We start from the raw sequence: 9,600 nt of genomic DNA, 5'->3' as shown, positions 1-9,600 counted from the left end.
TCGAGGTGGTCCCACATATTCTCGATTCCGTTAAGTCCGGGAAGCCTGGTGGTCGACGGAGTACAGCAAACTCATCCTGGTGCTTTTCCTACTGCAAGCTGTGTCACAGATTTAGTTGTTCTGCTGGTAGATTCCGAGGGAAAAAAGACTCGATGTAGGTGTGGCAACGGTTCCGACCGATATTTCTGCTCATCCACTGTGCCTTCCAGAACGACGGGAGTGTCACGATAACGTTTGTGAGATCGTAACGATCCTTCCTCCTGTCCTAACCCTGCCGCCGACTGTTGCAGGGTGTTCACTTTCAGGTGAATCGCGCCCTACACGCCAACGTCTGTCTGTCACTTGGAAAGCCCGCAGGTCACCGTTCAGTGGACGCCCAGTCGCAGAACTGGCGTGAAAATTCCAGCCTTCGTCGCGGACGAACAGCAGTCAGCATAGGTGTGTGGACCAGGAGTCTGCTGTGGAGACCTACACATAGCATTTTTCGCTGAGTGGTCTTAGAGGAGACACTGTCGGTAGGCTCTTCGGTTCACGTGCATGGTCAGTTGCTCAGCAGTTGCACGTTATTCACCTGCGGTCTCCTTTAACTCCTGTCCTCTGTGGACCGTGGGGCACCACAACGGCCTCAGCGTCGGCTCTCGACAGCGCCATGCGCGGAGTGCTTTAAATATGGCAACACGCCAACATTTTACGAACTCTGCCGTTTCGAAAATGCATCCACCTGTGGCCCGAAAGGCAATGATCACGTCCTTTTGGATGTCACATAAGTGGCTGAGTTTCCGCGTTACGCATACCCTACACATTAGCGTCGGACACAGGCGGTGGTCACGTTAATGTGACTGGAGCGTGTGGTTAGAAAAAGGAAAGGAAAAGGAAACAGAAAGGGGAAAGGATGGTAAGCGGTGCCAGGAGCACCGGAAATGTGGTAATTATACGAATTGCCTGTACAGGAACTCCGAACGGAATAGGAGCAGCGGCAGTTTAAAAATTGTAAATGGTAGAATCACGGCTCAACAGTAAGTTTCTCGCCCAACCTGACGAAACAGATGTGTAGATTGAGAAACGAATGCATAACTGCTGGGAAACAGTCTGCGGTGAGTAGACAGTGCCTTTTTTCGGAGGGTTTAAAGAGCAATTTCAAGATTTGCGAGATAAAGGTTTAGATTACGTCGCAAGTATAACGAATTATGAGAAAGACGGCAGTAGTTCAGGGATTCGGCAGCACGAAGATATTTTGAAAGTGACTGAAGTTTTTAAGGAGACATAATAACCCTGTTCCTGACAAATGAATCCTGGTGATCAGTTAAGAGAAAGGGGAGAAAATGTTTGAAAATAAAGCTCTTCTTATGGACGGACATTTCAGAGGTGTTCGAAACAACTTGTCGATACCTGAAGCACGGAAGACTAGCTTTTTTACCAGAGGAAAGTCAAAATAATTGTGAAATATTTTTTCTCAACCGAGCAATGTCATAACTTGGTTGTCATTTAAAACTGCATTGCTTTACTTCGAAATGGCTGCAAATTAAGCTATGAAAACAGTGTTATCCGAGACATTTATTTTCCAGTTGTAATTTTCATTTCAAGCAATGCCTGTGGAAGACATACAAGAACTGAGATTAGTGGAGCAATACAGGGATGAAGAAGTAGTTCGTTTGTCTTGCCGCACGTGTGCTGTAGAGTCCATCTTCCACCGGACTGCCTTGATGAAGCATGGAGAGTAACAGCGTAGCAAGTGCCCAGTGGCGTAGACTATTTAATCAGTCAATAGATGGAAAATGCTAGTACACAACCTGAAATGTGGAATTGGTGAAGACAGACAGTCGACCGAAATATTTCGAAATAAATTCACTCTTAGGTTGGCTTCAGTTGCGTTAGATAATACCTCGATACCTAACACTACCTGTATCAAAGTTATCTGCGTTCAGAGAATTTATTTCAAAGTGATTTCGGTCAGCTATCTACCGTCATCAATTCGATGCACAGGACCATGAATGCTGTCGAAGTTTGGCATAGCAGACGATACTCAATAAGGCAAAGGTATCTTAACCTACAATTTCTGATCAATACGCTAAAGGAGAATGCAATAAAACCAATACCTGAAATTGAAAAAAAATCTGTTGGTCAGCTTCTTCAGTGAAAGAGGTAAAAGATACATATGTGTTGAAAAAGAGTTAAAGATATTTTAAGAATACATAATGACTCGGTGGATCTAAGAAGTTTAAAATTTATATCATTCCTACGATAAAATGTGGAGAGGCGTTCTTATTACAAAACGGCACGCAGAGCCTCCCCATTGTCGCGGCTTCCTTTGCACGTCGGAGAACCCGCAGTTAAAATGTATGTGGTCAGAAACACCGCGTTGGCTCACGGGTCGCCGAGTCCACGGCTGCAGAATCCCATGACACCCTTCAAGAGGCGGCGAGGCATCTTGTACAGTATTTATTTGAGAGTGAATTTTTTCCTCACTCCTCAAGAGACGTCATCAAACGGATCTTCCTGCTTCTGGAGTGTCTACGCGACTATGAGGGAATCCCGAAACGTTACATCTTATTTTAGTTCTGCTCTCCGTTCCACACCTTCAAGGACCCACTTGTTTTCTGTGGCACTCGAACACTTGTACTTCTCCGATGTCATTTTCGCGAGGGATTTATGTACTGTGCTTATGCTTTATTGAGAAAACACGGGAATTTTTTTAAGTGTATAGGGGTGAAACGATTATCTTAATAGCCGATAAAACAACTCCAGATATCGAGTATTACGTACCGGCTGACACTTCATTACAAAATGTTTACGGGCTGTGTGTTATCCCAGTCGCTTCCGTTTATGAAATGTACCGAACACATGAGCTTTCTTCGATAAACAGTTCTGACATGGGTCTTGACAACACGATCGAATTACAGAGGTTCAAATAGTGAGATGCGACTGCGTGCAACTGCATAGGCAGATTTTCAGTCCCTGCATATAATTGTAACGCAACTAAGGAGATTATAGCGACACGAACGTCAGCCGGGTAAATAAGTCGTACACTAAGTGGACATCCAGCGGACGCAAGTAAACACTTCCTGTTACACCACGCCACTGCTGCCTCGGTGTAAACACGGAGGACAACAGGAAGTGCTCTACGACCACTAGCTGGACTATGGAGCAAGAAACCGCCGGGGTCACCGGTGGTCTAGTGGTAAGGGGGTCTGGAACGTTCCAGCGCCTCGGCTGGGGCTATTCGCCCCAGCCGGGCCGGGGTTCAATCCCCGGCCGGCGCTGGAATTTTCAGACTTCCGAACACTAGCCTCCACCTCTGCCTTGGCATGTGGCGCATGCCGGGCACCCCCGTGGGGTCCGTGCTTCGGGTCCCACGTGGAGCTCACTCCCACACTACAAACTAAACCTGATTATGCTGGTGCAAGCATTTTAAAATTTAATTTACACACTTTCTTCACCAGACCACATCTACATATATTTTAAGGTACTTAATATATCTCACTATGGTATCAGTAATATTTGTAGGAAACTATCAAACAAAAACCTTACCAAAAAAATGATTTTTGTTATCCTTCGTGTGCTGAATACTTCTGAGGTAAATACCCAAACATCTGCCATTTTCTTGAAGTTAACAATGAATATTCGAAAAAAGTTTATCATACTGATTCATATATTACATAATGTATTTTACTCATTCTCAGTGCTGAAAAGGCAGTAATTATGTCAAAGTCATAAGAAAATGCAAAGTATTGTGTCACAAGCCAACAAGGTGTTCTTTTTAGTATCATGATTTACTATGCGATTTATAAATTCTGTATAATAAATCGTTTCGTAACAATTGACAGTACCTTTTAAAATACATTGTTTTCACTTATTGCATTTTCAAAAACTAAAACAGGCCTTTTTTTTCTCAAATTATTCTAGTGTCAAAATGAGATGTTTGATATTACACAGGTCACTAAAGACATAAACTGTTTTTTTTTATAAAAACGATATTTCTCGTGGTTTTATGTGAGCTGAATGCTGAATCAAACAGATAACACTTAAAATTAATAAGAGGAATTTCTTGGTGATTTTACTAACACGCCCATATAGTTCATATAATATTTCGATTAATAGTTACATGACTACCTCTCTGCCTCTACTTTTTGTAAAAGTATCTTGTAGATCAGAGAAAAAATTGTATTACTACCTCTCCATGTTAAGTGCAGTTCAATGAAAGAGATTGTAAAGGCCGTACCGAAGATGCAGAATATTACGTTCTCTGCAAGGCATTTGCCATCAGTAATGAGTGAAACTGTAAAATAGAAAAAAAGGGCTGACAAACGCCTATTACTGTTGTACTATTATATCACTAACGTTGCATTGCATAAACTTACTTACAGTTCTCGTTGCTGTTCAATAATCTTTAACTCACTATACCGTGCGATTATGTTGTTAACATTTAATGTAACAGTAGTCCTGTTCCGAGCCACATATCCATTTTTAATGCTTAAAAGTGTGGACAAAACTATTAGTAATACTAAATTACGAAGAGGGAATGATGAATGTAACATGCTGCGTACATTAATGTCGCTCGAGAAGTAGTTTGCATTATATGTTACCAGAACAGAATTATTTTGTAATGTGTGAAATACACAAAAATACGGTAACAGACAAACCGAGCAGTGATGCCGTAATCTGTTTTGCAATAATAGTGTAAAGGAAGAAATAAACAGCAACTAGACATTTAAGTCACTCGATTTTCGCGGCCATTTTGCTGTTCATCACTTCGCTGCTAGATGTCGCTACTAGTTCCTCACACACTCAGTTGTCTGTAGTGCAGGGCTTCGCCACCAGAAGGCTCTATCAGCACCGGTGAGGACTCACTCTGTCGACGTTTGCTGCTTCACTCCTCAACATCTATGCTAACTGACGTGACTGCTAAATTTTCAGACTAAACGAAAAAAATAACACCAACAACAAATAAGGCAAATAGTGATAAGTGCGGATACTATCGAACCATCACTTTCATACGTCCTGGCTGAAAATACTGATCCAAAATATTTACACAGGAATTAGAGGAGACGAGCTAGAGGAAAATCGATTTTGAGAGAACACACTAGCCGCTAGAGATCGGTTGAAGAAATTCAACCCATATTTATAACATCTATAGATGTTACAAAATAACTTCTGACAATTTTGAGCAAAATATACAGTTTGAATTTAAGATGATGTAACCAGCGATAAAATACAGTGAGCGGCATGTTATCTAGAGCTCTGCCAGAAATCAGACAGCAGTTTTAAGACTTAAAAGACATAAAGGAAAGCTGGCAGTTGATAGTTGAGAAGAGAGAGTGAGAGAATGAAAGTGAGAGAATGAGAATGAGAGAGAGAGAGAGAGAGAGAGAGAGAGAGAGAGAGAGAGAGAGAGAGAGAGAGAGAGAGAGAGAGATAATGAGAGGGGGGGGGGGCTTCGGTTTTAGCCCATTCACCCATGTTATTCACTTTGCATACAGAATGTTTCACACATCGTGCTACACACTTATCGCGTCTGTAGAGGAGACCTACCAGATGAAGTTTTACATAGGAATCGATGTCTGGAAACGTCATCCAGCGACGCTACAGGGTATCGAAGTTACAGGCGCTGGAGTCTGTAAAATATGTGTACACAGAAAGATTCAATGAAGATGTTACCAATTTTCTATGATGATGGAGATGGATAAATCTATAAATTTGAGGTTATGTCCCTATAACGGAAAATTGGAAGAGAAGACATTCCTGTTACTTGTGACAGGATCTACCGGTAGTGTTGTAGCTGAGATGTAGGGCAGGAAACTTTCAGAGGTGGTAGTATGGACCGAATGTCCAGTACACATGGGCTGTAAAATGCATACCTTAAGAGCTGTGAGGACTTGTTCATCTTCGCTAGCATAAAACATATCTCCACTGCTGAACAAGTGCTCATAGCTCCTCAGGTATGCATTTTGTAGCCCATGTTTACCGGACATTTTTTCTTACTTTGATCCATACTACCAGCTTTGAAAGTTAGCAACAACAGTACCAGTACTTGTATTCCGCCGTCAGAGGTATGTAACTTTCGACTCATTCGTTTCCGGATCATGATACATGATCAAATTGATACATGATCACGGCATCACACTCTACTTACATACATTTGCCGGAGCTGGCGCTTGTATTTTGATGCTCTGTAGCCTCGTTAGATGACGTTTGCATGCATGAGTTACTAGGAAAAATTGCAAGCTCTAGAAATGTGAAACACCTTGTATAATGAAAGCAACATACGAAACGAACGAGATATTTGGGAAATTAATCGAAGATAAGAAAGAAGAAATAGAAACTGTTTCCAAATCGACCTTTCATTTCGCTGCTGCTGATTTGAAATTTCGTGGCATTTATTCGCTCTGAAGAGGATCGTTCAAACGATGGTCGGAATGTAGTTATTTTAGTTGTTTCACTGTTTTATAATGACATGGCTTAGAACCCAAAATGATTTTCTCCAAGTTGTTTGTAGGAATTCTATCGCTTCTCACCGATATTTTCAGTATGGTACTGGTATTTTTTTCCTACACCTACCAACTTTAATAGTGCTTGAAATGATGAAAATTGTCTCCATATCAAAAAGTATTAGGTACTGAGACGGTGCTTGGTTTTAATGATAACAATATACAGGAAAATTCAGCCATGTTTCTGCGAAGTTGCATTACGCCGAAATTCTGAAATACATCCGTATATTTCGAATGTCGTACAACAGCTGTAGGTAGGAGACGGGGTACTGCAGAAGTAAAGCTGTTTAGACGGGGCGTGAGTCGTGTTTGGGTATCTCAGATGGTAGAGCACTCGCCCACGAAAGGCAAAGGTCCCGAGTTCGAGTCTCGGTCCCGCACACAGTTTTAATCTGCCGGGAAGTTTCATATCGGCGCACACTCCACTGCAGAGGGATCTAATTCTGGAAAGAACTGTATAGTTAGTGGAGAGATACAGGATGTTGCAAAATTTCCGTTAAAAACTTCTAGGGAACTGAGTGACGATATTTTGAAGAGGAGCCCATGTATGGAAAGGTATATCCGTGATACAGCCGTACAAATACACCTTCGCTAATGTGGTATGCAACAGGGTTATAATCACTGGAGGGGGGGGGTTACTTACGTCTGATCCTATGATGTCATTTGACGGCTGTCTCCTCTCTGACCTGGATCGAGTCTCGTTCATGTGTCTGTGAGTGTTAGAGCAACATTTCTGAGCACACTTTTGCCGAATACACCGACACAAGTATTCTGTGTGGCCAAAGCGCACAGTACTGGAAGAGCTGCTGGTCGCCTTTATCAAGATCGTTGTCCACAACGTCTGACTCCTCCCCACACGCTTTTCGTTACCATTGCACAACGTCTTCGAGTAAGGGTGCCTTCACCGTCAGCAGGTGCGTCTGTGGTGCTCCGTGGAGACGCAGCGCATGCGAATTGGAAAATATATTTATATGGATATTGTGTCTGTTCTTCCGGACATGTGCGAAAGGACGCTACGAATGTAGTGTGTGGACATACAAAGGTGAGAATGTGGGTCCCGCGGGAGGCGTGCGAGAGACAGTCCCTGTAGTCTCACTATCCTCTGTGCCGTCGGTGGCTCAGATGGATAGAGCGACTGCCATGTAAGCAGGAGATCCCTGGTTCAAGATCCGGTCGGGGCACACATTTTCACCTGTCTTCGTTGATATCTATCAACGCCTGTCAGCAGCTGAAGGAAATAATATCATTGTAATTTCAAATTGGAAAACGCCCTCCTGTAAAACCAGTGTCTCTGAAGACCGATTTTTTTGATTCTTTGGTTATTAAAGAGTGAAACTGTAGAACAATAGATGTACTCGGTCACATCTACACTGAAATGCCAAAGAAATTATTATAATAATGCGTATTCAAACAGAGAGATATGTAAACAGGCTTAATATGGTGCTGCCGCCGGCAACGCCTATGTAAGACATGTGTCTACCGTAGTTGTTAGATCGGTTACTGCTGCTACAATGGCAGGTTATCAAGATTTAAATGACTTTGAACGTGGTTTTATACTTGGCGCAAGGCCGATGGGACACAGCATCTACGAGGTAGCGATGAAGTGGGGATTTTCCTGTACGACCATTTCACGAGGGCACCGTGAATATCAGCAATCCAGTAAAACAACAAATCTCCAACATCTCTGCGGCCAGAAAAAAAAATACTGCAAGAATGGAATCTGAAGAGAATCGTTCAGAGTGGCGAAAGTGCAACCCTTCCGAAAATAACTGAAATTTTCAATGCTTGACCATCAACAAGTATCAGCATGCGAACCATTCATGGAAACATCATCTACATGGGCTTTCAGAGCCGAAGGCCCACTCGTGTACCCTTGCTGACTGCACAGCACAAAGCTTTACGCCTCATTTGGGCCCATCGGTACGAACATTGGACTGTTGATGACTCGAAACATAATCCCTGGTTGGACGTGTCTCATTTCAAAATGTATATACAGTATGGACGTGTATGGGTATGAAGACAACATCATGACTCCATGGACCCCGCATGTCAAGTGCGGACTGTTCAATCTGGTGGAGGCTCTGTGACGTTGTAGAGCGTGCGCATTCGGAGTGATGTGGGATCCCTGATACGTCTAGATACATCCTGTCTGATCACCTGCATCCATTCGTGTCCATTGTGGATTCCGACGGAAGTAGGTAATTCCAGCAGGACAAAGGAGCGGCCCACACAACCACAATTGCTACAGGGTCGCTGCAGAAACACTCTTCCGAGCCTAAACACTTTCGCTGGCCACCAAACTCCCCAAACATACTGTACGTTTCTAGTAAATTTTATAGCATTAACTAACATATCTGGAATGCCTTGCAACGTGTTGATCAGAAGAGATCTCTGCTCCGTCTTACTGTTACGGATTTATGAGCAGCTCTGCAGGTTTCATGGTGTCAGTTCCCTGCTGCGCGACTTCAGCCATCAGCAGAGTCCATGCCACGGCGTGTTGAGGCACTTCTGCGTGCTCGCGGGGACCATAAACGATATTTCTTTGGCTCCTCAATGTAACAAATTACTTGTCAAAGTGACATCGTTACCAACATGTTTTCAAGTGGTTCTAGTATACGGTACGTCTCGGGAGACAGGTTACAATTTAAAATATGAGTATTATGTACTCAGTCCCCTCTACAAGTTGTAGCAGGTAGTGATGGGAATTTCAGAACATCCTGTACGTTTCCAGCAAACTGTATAGCCGTTGTCGTATTACAATTGGTATCTGCGAATACATTCCATAATTCGTGACAGATCGCGAGGCGCGACTGCAGAAGTCCGTAGCGTTTACCCAGGGGGCGTCTCGGCTACGGCAGCTCTGACGGCTAGTTTGAAGGCCACTTTCAACTAATGTTGCCAGAGGTGTCTCTTTATAGAGATTCTACGACTCGCCCCACTTAAGCTTTAAGAGGAAGACCAAATGCTCCAACTTCTGGCCTCTGCTAACATTTCGAAATACACTATCCTATCAGTGAGTGTACAGACACCTGTTAGTGGACATTAATATGCAGTGCGTCCACCCTTTGTCTTTATGGCGGCTTGAACTCTGCTCGGGACACTAAGTGAGGTGCCT

This window comes from Schistocerca gregaria, unplaced genomic scaffold (genome assembly GCF_023897955.1).
Source record: "Schistocerca gregaria isolate iqSchGreg1 unplaced genomic scaffold, iqSchGreg1.2 ptg000345l, whole genome shotgun sequence".
Taxonomy (NCBI): Eukaryota; Metazoa; Arthropoda; class Insecta; order Orthoptera; family Acrididae; genus Schistocerca; species Schistocerca gregaria.
Note: the sequence above shows the minus strand (reverse complement) of the source record.